General features: G+C 45.5%; 1 protein-coding gene across 1 annotated transcript in view; it reads left to right on the forward strand.

Moving 5' to 3' along the window:
• PGAP1 (post-GPI attachment to proteins inositol deacylase 1) overlaps positions 1 to 20960 on the forward strand; it is a 1745445-nt gene that overhangs the window by 449351 nt on the left and 1275134 nt on the right. The gene's annotated exons all lie outside the window — the stretch shown is intronic.

The raw sequence follows: 20960 nt of genomic DNA on the forward strand, positions 1-20960 counted from the left end.
TGTTGGAAACTTTGGGTGTATGAGCTTTCAGCTGAGCTTGGTTAGCAACTCCCATCCCCTTTATAATCTGGGTCCTGATTCAAACTCAATATCAGAGCTAGTTTTTGCTGCATGGCTTGGTGGAGAGGTGTTCATATGAGAAAGAGTTTTGGAGGAGTTATCTGTGCTGATACTTGTTTTGTGAGTGTGATAAATCCCTTCCCTCCTCTTACTTTGGTTATTCCCCCGTTCTTCACACTCTGGTGTATTCCTCTGTTATATGTGAGTGAATAGTTGTATGCTTGGCATTTCAGTTTACCCTAGTTTGTGATGCTTTATTTGTTGGGCTAGTGTACTGTGGTGCACAGTAGAGTCCCTCTTCCCTGGCTGGGGGAAGAGAACAGACAGAGGGCTGATTCAGGAGATAAGATATATATATATATATATATATATATATATATATATATATATATATATATATATATATATATATATATATATATATATATATATATATATATATATATATATGCCCATATATATTTGGACAGAGACAACATTTTTCTAATTTTGGTTATAGACATTACCACAATTAATTTTAAACAAAACAGTTCAGATGCAGTTGAAGTTCAGACTTTCAGCTTTCATTTGAGGGTGTCCACATTAAAATTGGATGAAGGGTTTAGGAGTTTCAGATCCTTAACATGTACCACCCTGTTTTTAAAGGGACCAAAAGTAATTGGACAGATTCAATAATTTTAAATAAAATGTTAATTTTTAGTACTTGGTTGAAAACCCTTTGTTACCAATGACTGCCTAAAGTCTTGAACTCATGGACATCACCAGATGCTGAGTTTCCTCCTTTTTGATGCTCTGCCAGGCCTTCACTGCTGTGGTTTTCAGATGCTGTTTGTTTGTGGGCCTTTCTGTCTGAAGTTTAGTCTTTAACAAGTAAAATGCATGCTCAATTGGGTTGAGATGAGGTGACTGACTTGGCCATTCAAGAATATTCCACTTCTTTGCTTTAATAAACTCCCGAGTTGCTTTGGCTTTATGTTTTGGGTCATTGTCCATCTGTAGTATGAAACGACGACCAATCAGTTTTGCTTCATTTGGCTGGATCTGATCACACAGTGTGGGTCTGAATACCTCAGAATTCATTCGGCTGCTTCTGTCCTGTGTCACATCATCAATAAACACTAGTGACCCAGTGCCACTGGCAGCCATGCATGCCCAAGCCATCACACCGCCTCCGCCGTGTTTTACAGATGATGTGGTATGCTTTGGATCATGAGCTGTACCAAGCCTTCGCCATACTTTTCTCTTTCCATCATTCTGGTAGAGGTTGATCTTGGATTCATCTGTCCAAAGAGTGTTCTTCCAGAACTGTGCTGGCTTTTTTAGATGTTTTTTTAGCACCGTCCAGTCTAGCCTTTTTATTCTTGATGCTTATGAGTGGCTTGCACCGTGCAGTGAACCCTCTGTATTTACTTTCATGCAGTCTTCTCTTTATGGTAGATTTGGATATTGATACGCCGACCTTCTGGAGAGTATTGTTCACTTGGTTGGCTGTTGTGTAGGGGTTTCTCTTCACCATGGAGCTTATTCTGCGATCATCCACCACTGTTGTCTTCCGTGGGCGCCCAGATCTTTTTGCATTGATGAATTCACCAGTGCTTGCTTTCTTTCTCAGGATGTACCAAATTGTAGATTTTGCCACTCCTAATATTGTAGCAATTTATCCGATGGGTTTTTTCTGTTTTGGCAGCTTAAGGATGGCTTGTTTCACCTGCATGGAGAGCTCCTTTGACCGCATGTTTACTTCACAGCAAAACCTTACAAATGCAAGCACCACACTTCAAATCAAATCCAGGCCTTTTATCTGCTTAATTGAGAATGACGTAACGAAGAGATTGCCCACACCTGTCCATGAAATAGCCTTGGAGTCAATTGTCCAATTACTTTTGGTCCCTTTAAAAACAGGGTGGCACATGTTAAGGAGCTGAAACTCCTAAACCCTTCATCCAATTTTATTGTGGATACCCTCAAATGAAAGCTGAAAGTCTGAACTTCAACTTCATTTGAATTGTTTTGTTTAAAATTAATTGTGGTAATGTCTATAACCAAAATAAGAAAAATGTTGCCTCTGTCCAAATATATATGGACCTAACTGTATATATATATATATATATATATATAGCAAGATTGGCAGCCCCGAAATCTTCATCTTCAGAAATATCCTGGGTAATATGGCGAGGTAGTGCGCCCCTTAGTCGTTAAAACAGGGAACGAGTCCCTGGTCCCGAGTCACACATCGGCTGAGTCGTGACACATGAGCTGGGCATAATGTACTGGTCATTATAAGGTATTGGTCACTACAGCGTACTGGTCACTGCAATGGCAGTTTGCAATTTTCACTTGGCAACATTCATTGCTGCTTGTTTCTGGTAAACATTCATGGAGTCTAAATCGCCACTACTAGCGTTGAGCGAAACGGATCGGTCATTTTCATAAATCGCCGACTTTTAGGCAAAGTCGGGTTTCATGAAACCCGAACCGATCCTAGTGTGGGATCGGCCATTCGGTCGGCAATCAGAGCGCCAAAGTCGCGTTTCGTATGACGCTGTTACCGCCGTTTTTCATCCAATGAAGGAGGACGCAGAGTGTGGGCAGCGTGATGACATAGGTCTCTGTCCCCACCATCTTAAAAAAGGGCATGGCAGTGATTGGCTTGCTTTCTGCGGCGTCACAGGGGCTATAAAGGGGCGTGCACGCTGACCGCCATCTTACTTCTGCCGATCTTAGCATAGGGAGAGGTTGCTGCAGCTTCATCAGAAGAAGGGATATAGTTAGGGAGGGAAGATTAACCCCCAAACCGCTTGTGCTGTAGCGATTTCCACTGTCCAACACCACCTTTTTGTCCAGGGACAGTGGAGGTCGTATTTTAGTGCATCAGCTGCATAGCTGTGTGCACAGTGCTGTGCAAACGAACTGCTTTTTTGAAAGCAAAAATCCTGTTGCTCCTTTCTGCGCAGTTACCTGTCTTGTTTATTTGTCCACACTTTTTTGTTCTGAAGTCCTTTTTATTGCTGCCATACTTGTCCTGAGATCATTGTAGGGACTAGGGAGCGTGTTATTGCAGTACCTTTTTTTTTCTTTATAATAATTCCAGCCACTTTCTGCCACGTTCATAGTGTTGTGTTATACCACAGGGCCAGAGTTGGGGTTCTGTTTCTCCCCCCAAAAGCAAGTCATCTTTCAGGCAAGCTACGTGTCAGCAGGGGAAGGTGAGGCAAAAGAATGTGAAATCCATGATTGGTTAATTTAAATGAAGGTTAGCTAATCAACATTTTTGGTAGCCAGACGTGTCCTTTTTTCGGTCAGTATTGAACCAGCAGCACTGAACACTCTTTCTGAAAGCACACTGACAGCAGGGCAATCGAGGTCCTGTAATCCATATTCTGGCAATTCAGGCCAGGTGTCTAGTTTAGATGCCCAGTAATCAAAGGGGAATGACCTGTGAGGGACAACATCGATAAGGGTGGAAAAGTAGTTTGTAACCATACTGGACAAATGCTGTCTCCTGTCACTTTGAATCGATGCAGCTGTCCCTGTTGTGTCAGCGGTCATTGCGAAATCATTCCACAACCTTGTCATAAAACCCCTCTGTCCAACTCCACTTCGGATTTCTGCACCTCTAGCACCTCTGCCATGTTGCCCCCTGCAGCTCGTGTGAGAACCATCACCGGCGCTGTGTGCTGGGAATGCCTGAACCAAACAGTCTACAAGAGTTGCTTGTTTGGTAGCCAATATTTGACCTAGGTTCTCATGTGGCATGATATTTTGAAGTTTTCCTTTATATCTTGTATCCAGGATGCAGGCCAACCAGTTGTCGTCATCGGTCATCATTTTAACAATGCGGGGGTCCCTTTTTAGCATTTTTTATGCAAGGCATACTCAGCCATGTGGGCCAATGTTCCAGGTGTCAATTATCTGTTTCTGCTGGGTTGAGGACCACTTTCTTGCAAATCAACATCACAAGTGTCCCGCAATAAACCTGTACCAGACCTTGCAATGCCACCATTTTCTATTGACACCTGAGAATCATCCTCCTCCCATACATATTCATCCCCATCATCCTCATCCTCTTCGTCCGCCAATTCGTCCTGGACAGTTCCCTGAGCAGACAATGGCTGACTGTCATCAAGGCTTCCCTCCTCCTCGGCTGCAGACGCCTGCTCCTTAATGTGCCTCAAACTTTTCATCAGCAGACGCATAAGTGGGATGTTAATGCTTATGATGGCGTCGACCACTGCACACCAGACAACTCCATGTCTGCCATCCAAGTGCCTGCCCGTGTATCCTCCCACAAATTAATAACAGCACGCCTCTGTTCGCACAGCCTCTGAATCATGTGCAGTGTGGAGTTCCACCTTGTTGCAACGTCGATTATTAGGCGGTGCTGGGGAAGATTCAGCTATCGCTGATGGTTCAGCATACGGCTGGAGTGTATGGGCATCTGGCGGATGTGCGAGCAAAGTCTTCGCACCTTCAGGAGCAGGGCTGGTAACTTTAGATAATTTTTGAGGAAGCCCTGCACCACCAGGTTCAAGGTGTGAGCCAGGCAAGGTATGTGTTTCAGTTCTGAAAGGGCTATGGCAGCCATAAAATTCCTTCCGTTTTCACTGAATACCTTGCCTGCCTCAAGATGTACACTGCCCAGCCATGACTGACTTTGTTGCTGCAAGTACTCCACCAGTACTTCCGCGGTGTGTCTGTTGTCGCCCAAACACTTCATTTGAAACACAGCCTGCTGACGCTTACCTCTAGCTGTTCGATAATGGGACGATAACGTCCCCTGTTCGATAACGGGGTGTGTGCAACACTGGCAGCTGCGGATGGAGTGGTAGGGCGACTGCGCTCTGTGCATGAGCTTTCGCTTCTGGAGGAGGAGGAGGAGTGGCGAACGCCTTATACCAACTGTTTCCTTAGACTGTGGGATAGGCTGAACTGTCCCACTATGGCTGCCCCCTGTGGACCCTGCATCCTACACATTAACCCAGTGCGCCATGATGGACACGTAACGTCCCCGGCCATGCCTACTGGTCCATGCATCTGTTGTGAGGTGCACCTTTCCACTGACTGATTGCCTCAAGGCATGGACAATGCAGTCTTTGACATGCTGGTGGAGGGCTGGGATGGCTTTTCTCGCAAAGAAGTGTCGACTGGGTAGATCATAGCGTGGTACTGCGTGGGCCATAAGGTCTTTGAAAGCTTCACATTCAACCAAACGGTAGAGCATCATCTGTAATTAGATTAGTATAGCAATGTGGGCGTTCAAATCCTGTGTACGCGGATGAGAGGATGAGTACTTTCTTTTCCTAACGAGAGTCTCTTGTAGGGTGAGCTGGACTGGGGAGCTGCATATGGTGGAACTAGCGGTGGTGGTGGTGGTGGACATGGCAGATTGAGAGAGAGTTTGTTATGGTATTCTTGTTGTTGGCCTACATACAGTCTTTCCTACCAATAACCTTGTGATTCCCTGACTGCTGTGGCCTTACGACGATACCTCCACATTTGCTGCTGGTGGTGTCCCAACCGGTGGGCTTACAGTGAGGGAAGCAATGTAGCATTGCTGACTACCTTCACTCCGAGCTGGTGCACCAACGGTACGGGACGTTTGGTAGTCAGTCCAGGCTTGCAAGTGCATGCTGGTTAAATGTCTAAGCATGCACGTTGTATTTACATTTTGAAGATTCTTCTCTCTGCTAAAGGTCTTTGAGCATTTCTTACAGATAACTTTTGACTGATCATTCTGATCTTGGTTAAAAAATTGCTACACTACACTCTTCCTACTATCGAAAACCTTTTCAGGCATTGTGCGCTGTACTACTTTCACCGAATGGCCACATTCTCCTAAAACTGTTTTTCGCAAACATTTTTGGCCTGATACGGGCCTGCCAGATGACAGCTGTTGCAATGTAGATGGCTGCTGCGGATCATCCTCCTCCGCTTCTGAGCTAGTGGCAGCGGCATCCTCTTCCCCCAATGGCTGCCAATCTGGGTCAACAGCTGGGTCATCTATCAACTCCTCCTCAATGTCATGTGCACCTTCCTAAGTGTCACCGTGTAAGGTGCTATAGCATTCGGGACAGGGCACCATAGTCTCATCAGGGTCACATTCTGGCTCAGTAAACTGCGAGGGCAATGTAGTGATCAGAGTCAATGGAACAGCATCACAATCTAGCTGTGGCTGTGCATCAGTGCACTCCATGTCCGATTCTTCTTGTAATTGGCAGTGTACAATTTCCCTTTCTAACCCAGGCACGGTATGTGTAAAGAGCTCCATGGAGTAACCTGTAGTGTCGCCTGCTGCATCCTTCACTTTTGGTTTGGGAGAAGGACACAAGGAAACGTCTTTTTCCTGACCGGGAGCATCCACTGACGACTGGCTGCTCTTACATTTAGAACTTTGGGAAGAGGAGGCAAAAAAGCTAGAGGGTGAGTCAGCAAGGAAAGACAACACTTTTTCCTGCTTCTCCGGCTTTAAAAGCTGTTTTCCTACTCCCAGGTAAGGGAGCCTTCGAGGCCTTGTGTAGCCAGACGATGACGCAGACTGAACACCTCCAGCCTTAGGTGCTACTGTGCTTTTGCCACTACCACGAGATGCAGCACCATCAGTACCAGCTGGCAACCCCCGCCCACGGCCTCTTCCACCAGACTTCCTCATTTTTTTTGGGGGGGACACTGAACCACAACTCATATTACACCGTCGTAATATGAGGGGCCCTGTGCCAGTACCGCCGCCCACGAGAGAGTGTTCCCCCCCCAGCTTGAACAGTGCTCTACCACTTGCAATACTACCTCTCCCAGCTCCACCACTGTGTAGTCTGTGCAGTTAAAACCTTAAATGGCACTGCCAATACGAATTATTTGAAATGATAGATGATAGTTAAAATATACAGGGGCCCTGGCCTCCATTTAATACTTTGCGCCTACTACCACTGTCTTTATTATTTGGGCGTAATAACGGTGTCTGCCGCTGCTTCTTTTTTTTCCTTCACTGAACAAAGCTGAACTTCAACTGTTGTCCCGTTTCAAATATTAAACTGCATTTGGCCTACTTGTTGGATTGGGGCCTACTAACGGTGTCTGCCGCTCCTTGGTGTTCTCCTGGTTTATTTTTATTGCGCTTCAATCTTCAGGCTTTCGTTTAAATATTTTTTATATTAAACTGCATTTGGCCTACTTGTTGGGTTGGGCCTAGTAACATTGTCTGCTGCCGCCTCTTGTTTTCCTCTACTAAACAAAGCTGAGCTTGAAGCTTCAGGCTTTCGGCCTGTAACAACAATATGAAACTACATTTGGCCTAGTTCTTGGTTTGGGCCTAGTAACGTTGTCTGCTGCTGCCTCTTGTTTTCCTCTACTACACAAAGCTGAGCTTCAATCTTCAGGCTTTCGGCCTATATTTAGAATATGAAACTGCATTTGGCCTACTTGTTTGGTTGGGCCTACTAACGGTGTCTGCCGCTGATTGTTGTTCTCCTCCACTGAACAAACCAATGCCGCCTGTTTACTCCTGTTACCAATTTTTAACAGCTTTTAGCCTACTTTTTTTTATTTTGGGCCTATATCCGTGTTTCCTCCTCATTCCTGCCCATTGCCCAGCCACTGCTAGATGAGTCTGCTGGTACATTGACACAGACCACTACATTCCCCTTGCACTCTACACAGCCTGAATCTGACCCTGCTGAAACTCAGGTTCCCCTTCCCACATACTATACCACCTTACATGGGGACAAAGAGGAAGGTGCAGATGAAAGTGCAGGTTCCTTCAACAGGTGGGGGCGGCATACTCATTGGCGACGTCACTGGCACAGGGCCCCTCAGAGTACGCAAAAGTGGCTCTGCCGGTGGGAGGCGCCCCCGCCGTCAATCACAACTCCGTACTTTGAGGGGCCCTGTGCCAGTGGCAATGCGAACGAGTGTGCCCCCCCGCTTGCTCATGATCGCAGCACTTGCAAAGTTGAAATACCTCTCCCTGCTCCACCGCCGTGACGTAGTCCGTGTTTCCTGGGCCCACGAAAAACTTGAGCCAGCCCTACTCCCCCCACAACTGTTGCCAAATGACCCCCAAATTTTCAATGGCTAACTATTATTATAAGGTAAATTAAGATTGGCAAGCTTAAGTAACAATAATTGATGTTTTTGGCATTAAAATGGGCTTTGTTGGTGTTTTCCTGTCCTCCACTCACTGCCGACTTTGATTGTCCGTTGACTTGCATTGGGTTTCGTGTTTCGGTCGGATCCCCGACTTTTCGAAATAATCGGCAGATTTCATACGACCCGACTTTTGACAAAGTCGGGTTTCGCGAAACCCGACTCGATCCTGAAGAAGTAAAAGTCGCTCAACCCTAGTCACTACACCAGTAGATAAGTTCCCAAAGGGGAATAATTTCCAAAATGGGGGCACTTGAGGGAGGGATTCTGCTCTTCTAGCACTTAGGGGCTCTCTATATGGAGTCCGCAAATTATTCAAGGAAAATATGTGCTCCAGGAGGCAGTCTTTCCGTATGGCTAAGCAGTACTGTATAGCTATATATGTGGTATTGCCACGTTCAGTAGAAATTGTTGGACACATTATGGTGCCATTTTTATCCATTTATCCTATGTAAATGTAAAATCTTGTGCTAAAACAAAATTTTGGTGGTGAAAATGTAATTATTTTTTCTTCACTGCCAAATAATATAAAATTCTGTGACATACCTGTGGTGTTAATATGATCACTGCACCACTAGATGAATTTGTTGAGGTGTAGTTTGTAAAATGGGGTCACTTATGGGGGGGGACTCTGCTGTTCTTGCAACTTGAGGGACTCTTCCAGTGGTCATGGCAACCACAAACCATAACAGTAAGGCTATGTGCACACGTTCAGGATTTTTCGCGTTTTTTCACCCGTTTTCCGCGGGAAAACCTCTAACAAAAATGCTAACATTAAGCATCCCATCATTTTTTAATGCATTCTGCAATTTTTGTGCACATGGTGCGCTTTTTTCAGCGAAAAAAATGCATTGCGGTAAAAAACGCAGCATGTTCATTAATTTTGCGGATTTCTTGTGTTTTCTCTACTATTTAATGCATTGGGAAGCTCTGAAAAAAAAACACGCAAAAAATGCATGCGGATTTCCTGCAGAAAAAGTCTAGTTTTGTTCAGGAAAATTCTGCAGAAAATCCTGAACGTGTGCACATAGCCTAAAATCTGCACTATAGTATGGCGCTCCTTCCCTTCAGAGCTTTGCACTGTGCCTGAAAAATATTTCCTGATTACATGTAGGGTACTGGCGCACACAGGAAAAAAATGGACCTCAGTTTATTGTAAAAAAAAAAAAAGGCTTATTAGCCCTTATAAAAATAAAAAATTGGGGGCTAAACAACATTTTAGTGGTAAAAATGAAATTTATTCGCTCTTTTCCGCTCACTGGTATAAAATTATGTGAGGCACATGTGGTGTCAATATGTTTACTGCACCCTTAGATAAATTCATTCCAGCAAAATCTGAACTACAATATGGTGCTTCTTCTGAGCTTTTCACTGTGCCTCAAAAATAGTATTCCCCCTCTGTCAGAGGCTGAGAGCAAGGATGAGGTCTCATTGCCATACAATTACAGACAAAAAAATCCATTTACCTGTGGACAAACATTTGTGGTCCAGGACACAACATAGACAATAGGAAAGTTGTCATTTTGAAAGGCAATTTCAAATTACAGACACATCTCAGGGTCTGGGAATACAAATTCATCACCATCTTTGATTCTGTTCACAGAGGACTCAATTTGTCAGGAGAATTTATGGCCCTGTCAGGAGGATTTATGGCCCACTACTAAATCTGAGCAATTTCCTCAAAAACAAGGCACCACCCGCCCTTTGATCTCACATGCATATGTGGTCCATAAAACTTTCACACCACTTGTCTAATCTTACGTAATTAAGGATTCTCTTTAAGCTCAGTTTTTGTCTATGTAAATGTCCATGTATCATACCTTGCCTGTGCTCTATACTGTATATAATTGGGTTTCCTCAAATATCATGTCATATCAGGATGATGAACGCTTGCTTTGTAACATCATTCACTTTATTTTGTTAGCCATTAAAAGGTATTACACCCACAAGATTCCTATTTTGTTTCTCCCACTGAGAGCACTCTATATCTTTTTTTTTTTTCTACCGGCTAACAACATTAAAAAAAAACATTTTTTTTCCATTCCCCCATGACTGTAAACCTTGGAGAAGGGATCCGCTCAGTCAGGACAGGAACCCTACTGAAAATAAAAGGGCAGTACCTCTCCGTTTCTTCACTTGGGTTTCCTGTCCTGACAGGGACCCTCGTGCTGAACACTGCAGAAGATTTTGTCCTACTTACCCACTCTCGTCCTGGCGTGGAAGAACAGGCAGGACCTGTGCGCTGGTCCTCGGGTGCCGGAAGCGGCGTCCGCGGGTCCTCTGGGCCTCAGCGTTCGAAACCGGTACCCTTGATTGACAGCGGTGGTGAGTGAGCTAGGGGTTGAGGAAGTCTAGCGGTAAAACAAAGAACCGCTTGCAGTTCAGTGGCAGAAGGATGTCTGCCCTAACTGCATCAATAAGACCATACAAGAAGAAACCCCTAATTTCGCCACTAGCCTTATGGCCATAATACAGGTGGAAATAAAAGACTCCTTAAAAATAGCCCTTAAAAAAAAGAGAAAAAGAAGCCGTAAGGTGCCTATGGATTCGGAGTCCTCTCTTGGACAGGAAGGTCGGGTAAGATCCCTGTCTCCCTCTACCACCTCCTCCTCTCCCCAGTCCTCAGAATCCTCCTTGGGCAGTGACAGGGGGGGTCGACCAGATTTCCCAACTGAAGATGTAGAGAGATTGGTTAAAGCAGTCAGGGCTGCAATGGGCCTAAAGGAGGAAAAAATACCACATTGGTCATTAGAAGATGTTATGTTTGGGGGTTTGGAGGAGAAAAGAAAACGCACGTTACCGGTCAATGCAAAAATAAAGGCATTGATTGATAGGAGTGGAAAAAACCTGAGAGGTCGACCACTTTACCTTTTTCATCAAAGAGGAGGTATTCCTTTGAGGAGAAAGACTCTGAAACTTGGGATAAAATCCCTAAAATTCATGGCGCCGTGGCCAGATCTTAAAAAAAAAAATCGTCCCTTCCATTAGAAGACTCAGGCGCACTAAAGGTCCCGCTTGATAAAAAAAAGCAGATAGCTTTTTGAGACACATCTGGGAAGTATTGGCAGGGGGATTAAAACCAGCAATAGCTGGGACATGCCCGTGCTCTCATGGTCTGGCTACAGCAGATAGAGGATCAGCTGAGGGATAAAGTACCGAGAGACGATATCCTAGTGAATTTGACCTTAGTACATGGAGCAGCAGTTTTTTTGTCAGATTCCTCGGCAGATTCTGCAAGATTAACAGCCAGAGCAGCGGGCTTGTCCAATGCGACAAGAAGAGCCCTGTGGCTCAAAGGATGTCCGGGGGATTTACCGGCCAAACATAAACTGTATTCCATCCCGTGTGACGGTCAATTCCTTTTTGGTAAAAGATTAGAAGAAATCTTAGAACAAGCAGGGGACAAAAAGAAAAGCTTTCCCAGTTTTTCTAGAGAACCCAAAAAGCCTTTCTTTCGGAGAAGATTTAAGAGGTCGCCCCCCCCAGGAGATAGGAGAAATTGGGACTTTAAAGATAAGAGGGTCGGTCTACATGTTCAAAAGGCCCTCTACGTCATAAAAAAAACCCCCCAATGACATTACATCAGAGGTTGGGGGGGGGAGGCTCTCTCTCTTCCTCCCAGCCTGGGTAAACATCACCCCCAGCACGTGGGTTTTAAATATAATCAAAGACGGTTTAGGGTATGTGCACACGTCAGGATTTCTTGCAGAAACTTTCCTATAAAAAAACGGACATTTCTACCAGAAAACCGCATGCGTTTTTTTTCGCGTTTTTTTCATGCGTTTTTGACGCGTTATTTGTGCGTTTTTTTTCAAGTGCATAGAATTGCGGGAAAAACGTGGAAAATCCGCAAAATTAATGAACATGCTGCTTTTTTTACCGCAATGCGTTTTTTTTCATGGAAAAAAACGCACCATGTGCACAAAACATGCAGAATGCATTCTAAATGATAGGATGCATAATGTATGCATTTTTAATGAGTTTTTATTGCGAAAAAACCTGAACGGGTGCACATAGCCTTAAAGATTAAATTAATCCGTCCACCCAGGCAAAATTTCATTGTTACACCCCAAAAAAAGTCCCAGCAGGAACAAATCGGCTCTGGAGACAAAGGTCTTGGGACTTGTTCAGAAACATGGTCTACAGGAAGTCCCGATTCAGGAGGAGGAAAGGGAATTTTACCCCCCCTCTTTTTGATACAAAAACTGTATGGTTCCTGGAGAACCATAGTCAACCTGAAGAAGCTAAATCAGTCGTTAGAGAATTGATCCTTCAAGATGGACTCTATCAACACGACCACAAAAATCCTATTCCTACACTGCTTTATGGCAGTAATAGACTTAAAAGATGCATATTACCGTATCCCATTACATCTGGAGTATCGAAAGTACTTGAGGGTAACGCTCTATGTCCAAAGTCTTATCAAACATTACCAATATACAGCCCTTCCATTTGTCCCGTCTACAGCTCCCAGGGTCTTCACCAAAGTGGTGGTATGTCATACCTTCGATCCCGGGACGTAGTGATTGTCTCGTACCTGGACGACTTCTTTGTGGTAGGGAGGTCAGAGACCCACTGCGTAACAGAAGTAATGTCAACCCTAACAGAGTTGGGATGGATAATAAATACCCCCAGTGCAGATTAGTGCCAGTAAAAGTACAATCCTTCCTAGGGTTAATACTGGACTCCGAGCGACAGCTTTGCCTCCTGCCAGAGAACAAGGTAGTCAAGATAAGGAACCTGGCTCGTACTGCAATACAACAGCCAGCAATGACTCTTAAGGAAAGCAATGTCCCTACTAGGCTCAATAACATCATGCATAGCGGCTGTTGGGTTGGCACAATTTCCCCTGAGAAAGCTGTAGTGGGAAGTTCTGTCAGCGCAGAAGTTATTAAAAGGACATTTAGAAGGAAATCTATATCTTTCCTTGGGTGTAAGAGATTCCCTAATCTGGTGGACTGTGTAGTAGCATCTGACATTGGGGGTCCGGTGGCAGAAACCAGTCTCGGACTTTATCATGACCGATGCAAGTGGTATAGGTTGGGTAGCACACCTGAGATCCCACTCAGTACAAGGAACTTGGGTCTTTGCTAGAAAGGAATCACAGTTCAAACGAGAAAGAACTATAGGCAGTGCAAAAAGCCTTGAGACATTTTCTGCCCTTGCTTCGGGGCTGCCATAATCGGGTCATGATGGACAATTGAGCAGTGTGGCTTATATTAATCACCAGGGGGACGAGATCCCGGGGCCTCATGGAGGTATCAGATCTTCTATTTCAGTTTGCAGAACAACACCTGTCATCTCTCATGGCACTACACATAAGGGGCATCGAAAATATACAAGCAGACTTCCTGAGTTACAGGGTCTTGAGACAGGGGGAATGGTCCTTAAACCCCCAAGTTTTCCAACAAATAGTATAAGCCTGGGGAAAACCAGAAATAGACTTGTTTGCCACAACACACAACAGAAAAGTCAGGAAGTTCTGCTCCCTAAATCCAAGGGAACATCGCTTTTCAGTAGATGCCTCGCTAATACCCTGGAGGTTCTCTCTGGACTATGAGTTCCCCCAATGGTAATGAATCCGACAGTAGTCCTGAAGATCAGAGAGGATCAAGCGAAAATAATTCTCCCTTCTGAGGCAGATGTCAATAACAGATCCTTGGATTCTACCAGAGGTTCCGGACCTACTTACCCAGGGGCCAGTGAGCCACTGTCAGGTGAAGGGCTTCTATCTTGCAGCTTGGAATTTGAAAGGGCACTTCGGAGTCGCCAAGGAATCTCACCAGGGTTAGTCTCCACCCTATGAAAAGTAGAAAACCTATAACTAGGGTTGAGCGACCTTGACCTTTTTAGGGTCGGGTCATGTTTTGCGAAACCCGACTTTTTGAAAAGTCGAGGATCGTCCGGAACACGAAACCCTATGCACGTCAATGGGGATCTCTCTCTCTCTCTCTCTCTCTCTCTCTCTCTCTCTCTCTCTCTCTCTCTCTCTCTCTCTCCCAGCCCCGAAAATTTCGTTTTACACATTGCAAATCCCTGCTGCGTACAAGCGCTAAAATGATCATAGGCGGGCACGCCCCTAACCCCTATGTCATCACTCTGCCCACACTCCTTCATTGGCTGAAAAAATGGCGCTAAACGCGTCATACGAAACGCGACTTTGGCGCCAAGATCGCGTACCGCATGGCCGACCCCACTCAGGGATCGGGTCGGGTTTCATGAGACGCCGACTTTGCCAAAAGTCGGCGACTTATGAAAATGAACGATCCGTTTCGCTCAACCCTACCTATAACCTCTAGAATCTACGGTATAACATGGAAGAAGTTTCCAGACTTCCTAGGTGAACTGTTAAGGGATGTAGCTCCAGTGGGACCCATGCTAGAATTTCTGCAGGGAGGGTTGCAACTTGGGTGAGCAACTAGCACCATTAAGGTTCAAGTTTCAGCCTTGGGAGCCCTACAGAACTGCAACCTAGCATCAAATAGGTGTGTTTTCACGGTTCATAAAATCTTTTAGTAGGTCTAGGCCGGTGATTATCCTGAAAATCCCTCCTTGGGATCTGAATCTTGTCTTAGAGGCCTTAACCAGAGACCCCTTTAAGCCTTTGCAGCAGTTGTCACCAAAGTTACTCACTCTTAAAACAGTGCTGCTGCTAGCCTTAACATCGGTCCATTGGGTAGGTGATTTACAGGCCCTGTCTATGTGCCCTCCATATACTCAAATTTTCGAAGACAGAATAGTTCTAAGACCAGATCCGGCTAATCTCCCCAAGGTAGTCCTTAAATTCCATAGGAGCCAGGAGATAACTTTACCATCATTCTGTAATAATCCTAGGAATCATGGGGAACAGAAGTTCCATATGTTAGACGTAAGGAGGTCCATGTAAAAATACATGTCCATGAGCAGTCAGTGGAGGAAAGACCAGCCTTTCAGGGCAGCAGAAGAGTGTGGGGGTAGCTAAAAGTACCATTGCCAGATGGATCAGAGAGGCCATTAGTTTATTCTACTCTGCTAGTGGCACTCTGGTTCCTGAAGGCATCAAGGCTCACTCCACCAGAGCCGTGGCTACCTCCTGGGCAGAAAAGGCTAAGGTATCGATTGATCAAATTTGCAAGGCCGCTACCTGGTCCTCACCCTCAACTTTTTTCAAACACTGCTGGCTAGATCTATCCTTTTCTGCTGACCTAACCTTTGGTAGAAGGGTGCTGCAAGTGGTGGTCCCTCCCTAAGGTGTTTCATTCTACGAAAGTCTTTCATGTGTGCTGTCATGGCGGAAGAGAAAACACCAATGTTACTTACCGGCAGCCGTTTTTTCCGGAAACCCATGACATCACCCGTATATTCCCCGCCTTTATCACCCCTTCGGTGTGCACTATAGTTTTGGGTGTTTTTAGTTGATATGATGTGGTGATGGTTTTGCCATGTGTACTAACCAGGGGGGCTGTTGTGAATTCCGTCTGGGCTCCCTCTGGTGGCCTTTAGCAATACTGCAGGTCTGGAGCTGGGCTCAGCTGCCTCATTTCCTGCTATGCTGGTTCCTGTTTAACTCCACCTGGACCTTTGTTTGTTGCCTGCTGTCGTTGTATTCAGTACTGGTTCTGATCTCTCTGGACTTCCTTGTGACCTGTCTCCATCTGGAGAAGCTAAGTCTTGCTAGTTCTTGTTTGCTCATATTTCTCTTGAAAATGTGTCTCAATATATGATTACTTCAGTCCAGCTTGCTTATATGTGATTTTTCGCTTGCTGGAAGTTCTGGGGTGCAGAGTGCGCCCCTCACATCGTGAGTCGGTGTGGGGGTTTTGTATTTTCTGCATGGATGTTTTTTTCGATAGTTTTTGTACTGACCGCACAGATCCCTTGCTATCTTCAGTCTATTTGGTGTTAGCGGGCCTCATTTGCTTAAACCTATTTTTCATTACTACGTTTGTATTTTCCCCTTAACTCACCGTTATTATTTGTGGGGGGCTGTCTAAACTTTGGGGTCATTTCTCTGAGGCAAGTGAGGCTTGCTTTCTCTCTAGGAGGTAGTTAGTTCCTCAGGCTGTGACGAGGCATCTAGGTTTTTAGGTAACGCTCCACGGCTGCCTTTAGTGTGTTTGGATAGGATTAGGGTTGCGGTCAGTATAGTTTCCACATCCCCAGAGCTCGTCCTAATATTCAGGTTTACCTATCAGGTCAGTTTGGTGATCCTACCACCGGATCATAACAGTACAGCAGGCCAATAAAGAGTTAATGCATCGCAAAAGAGGGATAAAAGAAATCCTGAGTTCATTTTTTTTTTTTTTTCCCCCTCTGCAGTGTCTCTAGCCTCTCTCCTCCCCTTAATCTCTGGGTGGTTCAGAATTCAGCTGCAGCTATGGACCTTCAGAGTCTGTCTTCTAGTGTGGATCATCTCACTGCTAGGGTGCAAGGCATTCAGGATGATGTAGTCCGCAGTCTTATGTCAGAGCCTAAGATACCTATTCCTGAGCTGTTCTCCGGAGACAGATCTAGGTTTTTGAACTTTAAAAATAATTGCAAATTATTCCTTTCTCTGAGACCTCGTTCCCCTGGTGATCCGGTTCAGCAAGTTAAAATTATTATTTCTTTGTTGCGTGGTGACCCTCAAGATTGGGCATTCTCTCTGGCGCCGGGAGATCCTGCATTGCAAAATGTGGATGCGTTTTTTCTGGCGCTTGGAGTGCTTTATGAGGAACCTAATCTAGTAGACCAAGCAGAAAAGGTTTTGCTGGCTCTCTCCCAGGGTCAGGATGAAGCAGAGGTTTTCTGTCAGAAGTTTAGGAAATGGTCTGTGCTCACTCAATGGAATGAGTGTGCCCTGGCAGCGATTTTCAGAAAGGGTCTTTCTGAAGCCATTAAAGATGTTATGGTGGGGTTCCCCACGCCTGCGGGTCTGAATGAGTCAATGTCTTTGGCCATTCAGATTGATCGGCGCTTGCGGGAGCGCAAACCAGTGCACCATCTGGCGATATTTTCTGAGCAGAAGCCTGAGTCTATACAATGTGACAGGATTCTGACCAGAATTGAACGGCAAAATCACAGACGTCAGAATGGGTTGTGCTTTTACTGTGGTGATTCTGCTCATGTTATCTCAGATTGTTCTAAGCGCATAAAAAACTTCGCGAAGTCTGTCACCATTGGTACTGTACAGCCTAAATTCATTTTGTCTGTTACTTTGATTTGCTCTCTGTCATCCCACTCAGTTATGGCTTTTGTGGATTCAGGTGCTGCCCTGAATTTGATGGATTTGTCTTTTGCCAGGCGCTGTGGTTTTATCTTGGAATCTTTGCAATTCCCTATTCCACTAAAGGGAATTGATGCCACGCCATTGGCCAAGAATAAACCTCAGTACTGGGCTCAAGTGACCATGTGCATGACTCCTGCACATCAGGAGGTGATTCGCTTTCTTGTGTTACATAATTTGCATGATGTTGTCGTGTTAGGTCTGCCATGGCTGCAGGCGCATAATCCAGTCCTGGATTGGAAAGCAATGTCTGTGTCAAGTTGGGGTTGCCAGGGGATTCATGGCGATGCTCCTTTGGTGTCAATTGCTTCTTCTACTCCTTCTGAAGTCCCTGAATTTTTGTCAGATTACCAGGATGTATTTGATGAGCCCAAGTCCAGTGCCCTACCTCCTCATAGGGATTGTGATTGCGCCATAAATTTGATTCCTGGTAGTAAGTTCCCTAAGGGACGACTTTTTAATTTGTCTGTACCAGAACATGCCGCTATGCGGAGTTATATCAAGGAGTCTTTGGGTGCGGGGTTCTTTTTTGTGGCCAAGAAGGATGGTTCTCTGAGACCCTGTATAGATTATCGCCTTCTAAATAACATCACGGTCAAATTCCAGTATCCTTTGCCACTGTTGTCCGATCTGTTTGCTCGGATTAGGGGGGCCAGTTGGTTCACCAAGATAGATCTTCGTGGAGCGTATAATCTTGTGCGTATAAAGCAGGGCGATGAATGGAAAACAGCATTCAATACGCCCGAAGGCCATTTTGAGTACTTGGTGATGCCGTTTGGGCTTTCTAATGCCCCTTCTGTGTTCCAGTCCTTCATGCACGACATCTTCCGAGAATATCTGGATAGGTTTATGATTGTGTACCTGGATGATATTTTGGTCTTTTCTGATGATTGGGAATCTCATGTGAAGCAGGTCAGGATGGTGTTTCAGGTCCTGCGAGCCAATGCCTTGTTTGTGAAGGGCTCTAAATGTCTCTTCGGAGTCCAGAAGGTTTCCTTTTTGGGCTTTATTTTTTCTCCTTCTACCATTGAGATGGATCCAGTCAAGGTCCAGGCTATTTATGACTGGACTAAACCTACATCGGTAAAGAGTCTTCAGAAGTTCTTGGGTTTTGCTAATTTTTACCGTCGATTCATCACTAATTTTTCCAGTGTGGTTAAGCCTTTGACGGATTTGACCAAGAAGGGTTCTGATGTTACAAATTGGTCTCCTGCGGCCGTGGAGGCCTTTCAGGAGCTCAAACGTTGGTTCTCTTCAGCTCCTGTCTTGCGTCAGCCGGATGTCTCTCTGCCCTTCCAGGTAGAGGTTGATGCTTCTGAGATTGGAGCTGGGGCTGTCTTGTCACAGAGAAGCTCTGATGGCTCTGTTATGAGGCCATGTGCTTTCTTTTCAAGAAAGTTTTCGCCTGCCGAGCGGAATTATGATGTTGGTAATCGGGAGTTGTTGGCAATGAAATGGGCATTTGAGGAGTGGCGACATTGGCTTGAGGGAGCCAAACATCGTGTGGTGGTCTTGACGGATCACAAGAATTTGACTTATCTCAAGTCTGCTAAACGGCTAAATCCTAGACAGGCTCGATGGTCGCTGTTTTTCTCCCGTTTCGATTTCGTGGTTTCATACCTTCCGGGTTCAAAGAACGTGAAGGCTAATGCTCTTTCTAGGAGCTTTGTGCCTGACTCTCCTGGAGTTTCTGAACCGGCTGGTGTCCTCAGAGAGGGGGTGATTTTGTCTGCCATCTCCCTTGATTTACGACGGGTATTGTAGGAATTTCAGGCCAATAGACCTGACCGTTGTCCACCGGAGAGACTGTTTGTCCCGGATAGATGGACCAGTAGAGTCATTTCCAAGGTTCATTCTTCGGTGTTGGCGGGTCATCCTGGGATTTTTGGTACCACAGATTTGGTGGCTAGGTCCTTTTGGTGGCCTTCCTTGTCGCGGGATGTGCGTTCCTTTGTGCAGGCCTGTGGGATTTGTGCTCGGGCCAAGCCTTGCTGTTCTCGTGCCAGCGGATTGCTTTTGCCTTTGCCTGTCCCGAAGAGGCCCTGGACGCATATTTCCATGGATTTTATTTCGGATCTTCCGGTTTCTCAGAAGATGTCTGTTATCTGGGTGGTTTATGATCGTTTTTCTAAAATGGTCCATTTGGTTCCCTTGCCTAAGATGCCTTCCTCCTCCGATTTGGTTCCACTGTTTTTTCAGAATGTGGTTCGTTTGCATGGTATTCCTGAGAATATTGTGTCTGATAGAGGATCCCAGTTTGTGTCCAGATTTTGGCGGTCCTTTTGTGCTAAGACGGGCATTGAATTATCTTTTTCATCGGCCTTCCATCCTCAGATGAATGGCCAAACCGAACGAACTAATCAGACCTTGGAGACTTATCTGAGATGTTTTGTTTCTGCGGATCAGGATGATTGGGTGACTTTTTTGCCATTGGCTGAGTTTGCCCTCAATAATCGGGCTAGTTCTGCTACTTTGGTTTCGCCTTTTTATTGCAATTCTGGTTTTCATCCTCGTTTTTCCTCAGGTCAGGTTGAGCCTTCTGACTGTCCTGGGGTGGATTCTGTGGTGGATAGGTTGCAACAGATTTGGAACCACGTGGTGGACAATTTGACGTTGTCACAAGAGAAGGCTCAGCGCTTTGCTAACCGCCGTCGCTGTATGGGGCCCCGACTTCGTGTGGGGGATTTGGTATGGTTGTCTTCTCGTTATGTTCCGATGAAGGTTTCCTCTCCTAAGTTCAAGCCTCGTTTCATCGGTCCTTATAAGATTTTGGAAATCCTCAACCCTGTGTCGTTTCGTTTGGACCTCCCAGCATCATTTGCTATTCACAATGTGTTCCATAGGTCATTGTTGCGGAGATATGTGGTGCCTGTGGTTCCTTCTGTTGACCCTCCTGCTCCGTTCTTGGTCGAGGGAGAATTAGAGTATGTGGTGGAGAAGATCTTGGATTCTCGTGTTTCGAGACGGAAGCTTCAGTACTTAGTTAAATGGAAGGGCTTTGGTCAGGAGGATAATTCCTGGGTTGTTGCCTCTGATGTCCATGTGGCCGATTTGGTTCGTACCTTTCATTCGGCTCGTCCTGATCAGCCTGGTGGCTCTGGTGAGGGTTCGGTGACCCCTCTTCAAGGGGGGGGGTACTGTTGTGAATTCCTTCTGGGCTCCCTCTGGTGGCCTTTAGCAATACTGCGGGTCTGGAGCTGGGCTCAGCTGCCTCATTTCCTGCTATGATGGTTCCTATTTAACTCCACCTGGACCTTTGTTTGTTGCCTGCTGTCGTTGTATTCAGTACTGGTTCTGATCTCTCTGGACTTCCTTGTGACCTGTCTCCATCTGGAGAAGCTAAGTCTTGCTAGTTCTTGTTTGCTCATATTTCTCTTGAAAATGTGTCTCAATATATGATTACTTCAGTCCAGCTTGCTTATATGTGATTTTTTGCTTGCTGGAAGTTCTGGGGTGCAGAGTGCGCCCCTCACATCGTGAGTCGGTGTGGGGGTTCTTGTATTTTCTGCATGGATGT

The sequence above is a fragment of the Ranitomeya variabilis genome, chromosome 7 (assembly GCF_051348905.1).
Source record: "Ranitomeya variabilis isolate aRanVar5 chromosome 7, aRanVar5.hap1, whole genome shotgun sequence".
Lineage (NCBI taxonomy): Eukaryota > Metazoa > Chordata > Amphibia > Anura > Dendrobatidae > Ranitomeya > Ranitomeya variabilis.